The sequence below is a fragment of the Mus caroli genome, chromosome X, assembly GCF_900094665.2.
Source record: "Mus caroli chromosome X, CAROLI_EIJ_v1.1, whole genome shotgun sequence".
NCBI classification, from domain to species: domain Eukaryota; kingdom Metazoa; phylum Chordata; class Mammalia; order Rodentia; family Muridae; genus Mus; species Mus caroli.
In genome coordinates, this window is record NC_034589.1 from 40,598,442 (window position 1) to 40,606,965 (window position 8,524).

The following is an 8,524-nucleotide window of genomic DNA, read 5'->3' on the forward strand; positions in this document are numbered from 1 at the left end:
CAATACCTGTAGACTTATCCACTGTCAAATGGTTTGGATGATACCACCCCGCCTACACTTCTCTCTTAGAATAGTTTCACTCCCTGTATGTAGACATTATTGGCAGATTCCCCCATGGCTCTGACATTATGGAGCTACTTTAGAAGCCAATCTGGAATTACACTACACTACATTACATTACATTACATTACATTACATTACATTACATTACATTACTAGAATTGAAAACATATATTGTGGTAGAGACAGAGATGTGCCACCTAGATGCTACTTCAAGGAAGTGCATTCTGTTCATATTTGGAGAGCAAAGTAAAGAGAGAACTTGAACTGCTAGCTCCCAGAGTCTGCCCCAGATGCAGAGAGATGCTTGAGCCAAGGTCTTGCTGATCTAAGGTGAATAAATAAGGCAGGGATGAAAGAGACCATTTCAGCCACACAGTAAACTCACCAGTAGGTGTTACTTGTTCCAAGGATTCAGTTAAAATGTACTGCATCTATATACAACCACTTTTGTGAGAGACTATTAGGTGAAATTAATAAAATATGAAGTATATACTATATATCCTTAAACATGCAAATATGTGTATATATCTCTTGTTTATATGTTATAACATAAAAATAAGAACAAGGAGGAAACAACACAAAAGTCAAGATTTTTGTTTATGGCCAGAGGGGATAATAAATATTTTGTGGTGCTGGGTATCAAATCTACAGCCCTGACTCTGCTAAGAAAACCTGTTCCCACTAAGCTCCTCCCATAGCCCAATCTTCAGATTTTTTTTTTTAAACAGACAGTATGGCCCAGATCTTAGCAAATGAAAATAACACAGTAATTTCTGTACTTCAGAGAATTCTGGCTCAACAACTGGCCCAGGGTTTAATCCTGAGCTGGGGGAAGAATGATGAGAGAGGTAATGTGTTTGATTTCCTGTCTCTATTCAGACAGAATTTACATGGGCATTTGCTTTACAGTTATTGTTAAAATGTGAATATCTCTTTTATGCACATTAAAGGAAGAGGAAATAGCAGATGCATCATATGAAATATAAACAGATTTTTTAATAAGCATTTACTTCAGAAAGGGTGAGTATATAGTGCTGAGAAACTGGTGGGAGAGTAGAGATATGAATGAGCAGAGGCCATCGTGTGCTCCTTCTTTCTGCAACAATGTGATACAGGACAGACCTTGAAGTGTTCCAAGAAGTTCTCTAAAAGGTACAAAGAGGCACTGTTGCATAGAAGCGGGAGCATTCCTTTCCAGCAGAGCAGTAATGGGAGAACAACTTCAAAGCGGACAGCCCTAGTAAGGTGAGCACTGAAGAACTGAGGGTTCCATCAAGTAAAATAATAGCAGATATGGGAGCTAGATAGAGCTAAATTAATACCGACATCGTAGGAAGGAACACGTGTCCAGGAAAGGAGACTGCATTTCTAGATTGACTTTGCTCTTGGAAAATTCTAGGCCTTTCATCTTTTTCTGTAAGGCATGTTTAACAGATTCCTATAAAAGTACTACCTGCTTCACAGATGCCTATGGAAATGCTATTGTGTGGGGTACTTACTGCTGAATATACTACAGCTTCTACCTGGACATTATTTGTTTCCAGAGAACAGTGATGAGGTTATCCGCATAAGACTCAGTCAATTCATTGGGAATTCTTTCAGTCACTTCCTACTTAGACTCAATGAAACTAGGATCTATCTTCTCCCTTCTTCCGGATCACCAGTTTGGATTTTGAACTTCAGAGTTTAAAAAGAAAAAAAGAAGAAGACTGAAATATAAGTTGGAGGGGAGGCGAGGAGCCCACTCCTTGATCTCTGACTGTACTTTTCACGGGCCTTGCCGGAAGTGTCCGGTTATCCACACATGCTGCCATCTACTAAGGAAGTCATCTGTCTATCAGACCTCTAAGGCCCAGGCCCCTACTGCTCCCCAACACAGCTTTATCTCATCATTACCACAAGGCCCTCACTTCTGTTTTTGTTTTTTTGTTTGTTTGTTTGTTTGTTTTTTGGGTTTTTTTCGAGACAGGGTTTCTCTGTGTAGCCCTGGCTGTCCTGGAACTCACTCTGTAGACCAGGCTGGTCTTGAACTCAGAAATCCACCTGCCTCTGCCTCCCAAGTGCTGGGATCAAAGGCGTGTGCCACCACTGCCCGGCTAAAGCCCTCACTTCTAACTTCTCTTCTCTTCCTACTTGAGTTCTTCTCACTTCTTTGGCTTTTGTTTGTTGAAGCTAGAGAGATAAAAGTGAGGGTATGACATGTATCTATCAACAGTAAGATCATCTATGAAGATTGTCTGAATATATGTTTCTTATACTCTGCACTGAGACTTAAAATGAAAACCAAGACTAGGCTCTTCTCTCCCTCTATGGTACCTGCATCGGGGTAAGATCAGTCTGGGGCCACACTGTCTTCATCAATCAGGGTCCCAAGGTAGATGCACTCAGGCAATCTTCATAGATCATCTTATTGGGTCTATAGCAGTGTTGACTAAATATTTACTTGCACCTTGCAGCATTCACATGCAGAAGCTGTATTCAAAGTCTTGATGTTTTGTAGTAACAAAACAGAAGGGAAGAGTGACCTGGGAAAGGAAGAGAACTAGCTAGTGGAGACACAAGACAGGGTGGTGAGAAAGGAGAATAATGAGAACAAAGTATAATAATCACACATATGTATGAAAATGTCACGATGGGATGCATTATTTTGTATGCTAACTTTAAAACCTCACAATAAAACCTGTTTATGACTCATAACTAGTGCCCCCTAGTGGTGACCTTGGTTTTGCAAGTCACTGGGTTAAATTCCTGGCTCAAGTATCTGACACAGCATTGCTAAAGAATAAAAATTATAAGGATAATAAAAGTCTGTCCCCTCCTCTTGAATTTTATGGTTTTAAAAATATTGTCTTGCTTACTTTAATTTTTATTTTGTTTAAACATGAAATTAGAGATTTTTACTTGATTTTGCAAACATGGCTGATTTTATTCCCAATAAATGTCACCAATTTGCAATGCAGGCATAATCCTGTCCTTTTCCTTAGGCTTTCTAAAGTTCCAATTCAAGAAAATTTTATATTAAATCTCAGGATTTTTTATCAGCTTATGAGTATCATCTTGACACTTTGTAGACGTTTTATCAATTTTATACTCTGCATTCAACATTCCCATCTCTCTGATTCTTTGGAAAGATGTTGAATATTTTATGAGCATTTTTTTTTAATTTTATATACTATAAAGGTCAAAACCAAGATGGCACGCTAGCAGTGTTCAAGTGGATAAACAACTGAACACTGGGATTTGTGATCAAACCAATCTTGTTGCCTCTAACTATAGCACATGTTCAATTCCAAGGTCAGGATGGCCAAATTGAATTGAATTCAAGTCTGCAAAGAAAAGTCTTGCACAGTGTCTGTAAAAAGACATATCCAAGGACTTGTGGATGAAACTCAGTAATAGAACACTGGTCTAGCACGTGCAAGTCCCAGGGATCTTCCTTATATAATTGAACAAAAGTACATTCAAAACCAAATGTGGTGATTTATATTGTAACCCCAGCAGGTGTTGTGTTGTGAGATTGAGGCAGGAGAATTGTTTTGATTTTGAGAGTTGCCTGCTCTATCTAATGAGTTCCAAGACAGCCTGAGCTATAGAATGAGAGATCCTGTCTCAAAAATAGAACAGAACAAAAGAAAAGTCAGAGCTGATAAGATGGCTCAGAATGTAAAGGCATTGCTGTCAGACTTGACAACCTAAATTTCAAACCCTGGGACACACGTGCTGGTAGGAAATAACTGACTCCTTCAAATTGTCCTTTGTGCACCACAAATGTCACACATACATGTGCGCACTCAAATTAACTTAAAAATTAAAAGAAAAAATCCAACCAACTAACAAACAAAAATGAAACAAAGACAGATTCTGGGATCCAAGCAAGACAGGTTGATTCTGTATTGTTTCAGTTGGTTCTCTTTAGCTTCTGAGATGCGAAGACAAGTAGGTCCGGGTAATGTCTGTGGGATTCAATATGTGGGAAGACAAGCTGAAGACATGGTCCAAAGAGAAGAACAATGTATGCAGGAAATGGAAAGAAAACTTTGGAGAACCAAAGCCAGGAAAAGGGGAAACACCAAATGGGAGGTGAGGCTTAGGGGAAAAGGAGGGCCTGGAGGGCATCACGTGCCAAAGGAGGCTAGTTATTTCTGCTTGCTGGGCCTCTCATCATTTCTCTAGAGTATACATGACCCCCAGTAATAAACCTTTCTTAGTGTCAGTTCTACACGGAAGGAAAATATATGTAAACAAAATAGAAATGCCTGACTAGAAATACATCGCAGAAATGTGAAAAAGGAATATGTAAATAAGAATGAGCTTTGCATGCAGCTCTGTATGGAAGGCAGTTCCAATAGTTAGATTTCTGTGTGGGAAAAGCAAGGCTTTTTAACTAGTGGTAATTTAAAAATCAATGAATCATTTATGTCTCGTTCAGCCTGCCTTCCAGCCTCTGGCTGCTGACTCACCTCCATGTAGTCTTCCCTCCTGGCTTCATCTGTGCCAGGCAGGCCTGGTTTTGCCTGCACAGACCCTAAGCACTATCACTTGTGGAAGCTCCAGCCAGTAACAAATTAAACATATTAAAATGCATCCCTTCCTTCATTAAACATTTATATTTTGCTATAAATTTTTGAAAGGGCTTTTGTAATTTTGCTTTGGAAATTGTCTGTGCATAACTAATTTAATTTATGATGGCTGTGATTTCTTCCATCATAATTATGCAGACTTGGGAAGTGGGAGATCGACCTCAAAACAATTTTCAGATATCATGGCCTTTAGGGCTAGAAGGATACCAAGCACGGTTAAACACTCTGTGGTAGAGCATTCAACTAGCATGAGCAAGCCACAAACAAAACAAAATAGAATTAGGTTTTGGATAAAATTAGCAATTGATATGCTTGATAGAACATACTATTTTGTAGCTACTTATTTATAAATTATTTTATTTTTGTTTACTAGTTTCCTTTATCCAACGAAGAATTACCTCAAAAACCACTATCTGGTAGGCACTATTTTAAGGTACAGACGTTACTATAAACTTGGAGGAAAGAGAATCTTGCCTGTTCTCCAAAGTTGTTTCTGCTATAGCCAGCTTGGACCCTTGTCCTTTCCAATGACCGAGGGAATTTGCTTGGGATCTTGCAGCCTATTTAATCTAACATGTGCTGGTTTCTTTCCCTTTGCTTTAAAGTGCCTTCGGGGTCTGTCAAAATCTGGTTTTACACTTCTAGCTAAGTTCATTACTTTTCTCATTTTTGTTTTCAAAGCTCCTCAATATTGTGGGCTCTTGTCTCCACTTTTTCACGACAGAGCTCCTTCTTTGCACGCTCCATACTCTTGTTTCTATCCACACCTAATTGAAACCACACATTTAGGGTTCGCTAGTGGACTCTCTGCAACAGCCAAAGAAACGCTCTTGGCTTTCATTTTCCTTGACCTAATTTTAGCATCTGACATTGCTCACCCTCTCCTAGAGTGTTCCCTTTTTTTATTTCCGTTGATTGAAAATGATTGCTAATGCAGGGAAACATGGAAACAACAGAACAAGTATACATACCCATCACCCAGTTCTTGTTAAGCTTGCAACAACTTTCATTTTGTGTTTGTAACATTTCTTAAGAAAGAAATATTACAGGGACACAGCATGAGAACACAGCCCACAGAATCAACTGACTGGGACTCATTCAGAGATCAGGGAACCTGCATGGGACTCACCTAGTCACTCTGAACATATGTCACAGTAGTGTAGCTAGGTCTTCCTGTGGGACTCCTAACAGTGGGAGCAGGGGCTATCCCTGACTCTTTTCCCTGCCTTTGGGACCCCTTTCCTCCAACTGGGTTGCCTTGATATGTGGGCTTGTGCCTGGTCTTACTGTACTTTCTTGGGCTGTGTTTGGTTGATATCCCTGAGAGGCCTGCTCTATTTCTGAGGGGAGGGGGTGGATCTATCGGGAAAAGAAGGTAAGAGGGAGAAGCAGGGGGAGGAGAGAGAGAGGGAATTGTGGTCAGGATGCAATATATAAGAAAAGAATATAAATTTTTCAAAAAGAAAAAATGAAAAAGAAAAAAGAAAGAAAGATTAAAAACCAGGTATGAGGACACACACCTGTGATTCTAGTACTTGAGTGGCTACAAGAAGAAGATCATCACAAGTTCAAGAACAGCGTGGTTTGTATTGTCTTTTCCAAACCAGCCAGAGCTACAGCCCCTATCTGGTGAGGAGGTGGGGAGAAAGAAAAAGAAAGAGAAAAAGAAAAGGTAATGATGCCTCTGACATTTACTTTATGTTAGTCCTCAGTTCCTTATGTTCCTCCCTTATAATTTTGTGATCATGCCCTTTTATGACTTATATATTAAACTTTTGCTATATATGGCATCTATATATACTCACAAGTAACAATTTTCAGACTCTGCATAAATATATGATACATGTTTTGCAATTTGTTTTTTGCACAACTCCATAGTTCTCATATTTAATTCTGTTACTAATTAAGAGTCAAAATCATTCATTTTGACTTCAAGAAATCATAATTTAACCATTTACTTTCCAACAGGCATTTGATTTGCTTCTATCTGTTACAAAGAATGCAGAAAATGTTGTTTTCCCAGGATCTCTACCTAGAAATGAATTTCTGGGCTTGAGGGTATGTTTTTATCTTTTTAGACATTGTCAATTGCACTTTACCAACTTAAAATTGTAGTACAAATTCAACCAAAGTCGTCTGTGTTCTACATCCACACAAAATTGGTGCTGTATATGAGAGGGATACAGTAAAGAAACTGCCAACATGACTACTCCGCTGGGGCGGGGTGGGGGCAATCTAGAAGAGTCTGGAACAGAAAGAAAGGAGACTGGTGGAGAGAGCATAGCAAGAGATAGAGGATACATAGTGAGAGTAAGAGAGAGCAGAGACTAGAGGGTAGCAAGAGAGCATGGGGTGGGCAAGCCATGAGGATTATAGGAGGGACAAGTAGCTGGAGGGAGGGATTCATTAAGAGGGTGGGAAACTTGTTTTCCAAGTTCCCGAGGAACTTGCTGACTTTTATCTAACCACCAGAGGGCCTTTCATAGTCCATCTTGAGCTCATTTCTAGATATATGGAGGGCCTGAGACCTAACAGATGATACTCAACATTTTAAATTTTTGCCAAATAAAGGATTGTGAAATATTTCATGGGGTTTTTTCTTTTGTTTTGGTTTTGGTTTTGGTTTTTTTAGTTTCCCTGAATAGAAATAAAGTAGGGCATCTTTTTAGATTTTATCAATCACTAAAGTTTCCTAGACAATTACTTATTCATATATTTTTGTCAAGTATCCTACTAGACTGTGTGTGTGTAGACTGTGTGTGTGGATGTGTGTGTGTGTGTGTGTGTGTGTGTGTGTGTGTGTGTGTGTTGCTAGTTATTAAACCCAGAGCCTGGCACATGGTAGACAAGCACACTAAGATGAGCTGCATCTCCTTGTTTCCCATGGAGTAAGATCTAGTCCTGAACGTTCTGTGTTACCTAGGCTACCTTCAAACTCAGAATTCATCTACTTCTGCCACTGAGTACTGAATTTAAGGTGCATGTCATGCCTCACTAGATTGTCTTAAAGTATATAAATTATGAAAAATAGTGTAACTAAAGTTATCATTCTTATTCTATTTTAAGATAATAATTTTGTTGCTAGGAGTTTGCAGTGACTAGTGCATGCTAAATGTATGTGCTGTCCCATATAGCCTGCCACCCCTTATTGTCCCATTTTCTTCTGAAAGTTGCAACCTTTTGCTTTTCACCGTCTGATTTTTCATCTACCTTTCTTAGTTTGTTCTCTGTTGCTGTGATAAAATACTGACCAAAACCAGCTTGGAGAGGAAAGGTGCTTATTTCATCTTACAGGTTAGAATCCATCATCAACAGAAGCCAGGGCATGAACTGAAGCAGGTATCATGGAGGAATACTGCCTACTGGGTCATTGTCCTTGACTTGCTTAGCTGTCTGTCAGCATAGGCATACCTGCTCAGTGGGCTGGGCTCTGCCACACTAATCAGTAATCAGAAAAATGCTTCCACAGGCCAATCTGATAGAGGCAATTCCCCAGTTGGAATTCCTTCCTCCCAGGTATGGTTTTGCTTGTATCAAGTTTACAAAAACCATGACCTTCCACTCTTTGTCAATGTTGACACACAAACACACCCTTTTACACCTTCCCTTTTTCATTTATTTTTCGTGAGATATCACCTTAATATCAATACAACTTTTAAAAGTTTCAATGTTTTTAAAAATCCATAATTTTAAAGTTTAAGTTCTCTTTCAAAATCCAAAATCTAACTACAGGTTCTTATAAAAATCCAAAATAGCCGGGCATGGTGGCGCACGCCTTTAATCACAGCACTCGGGAGGCAGAGGCAGGCGGATTTCTGAGTTCGAGGCCAGCCTGGTCTACAAAGTGAGTTCCAGGACAGCCAGGGCTATACAGAGAAACC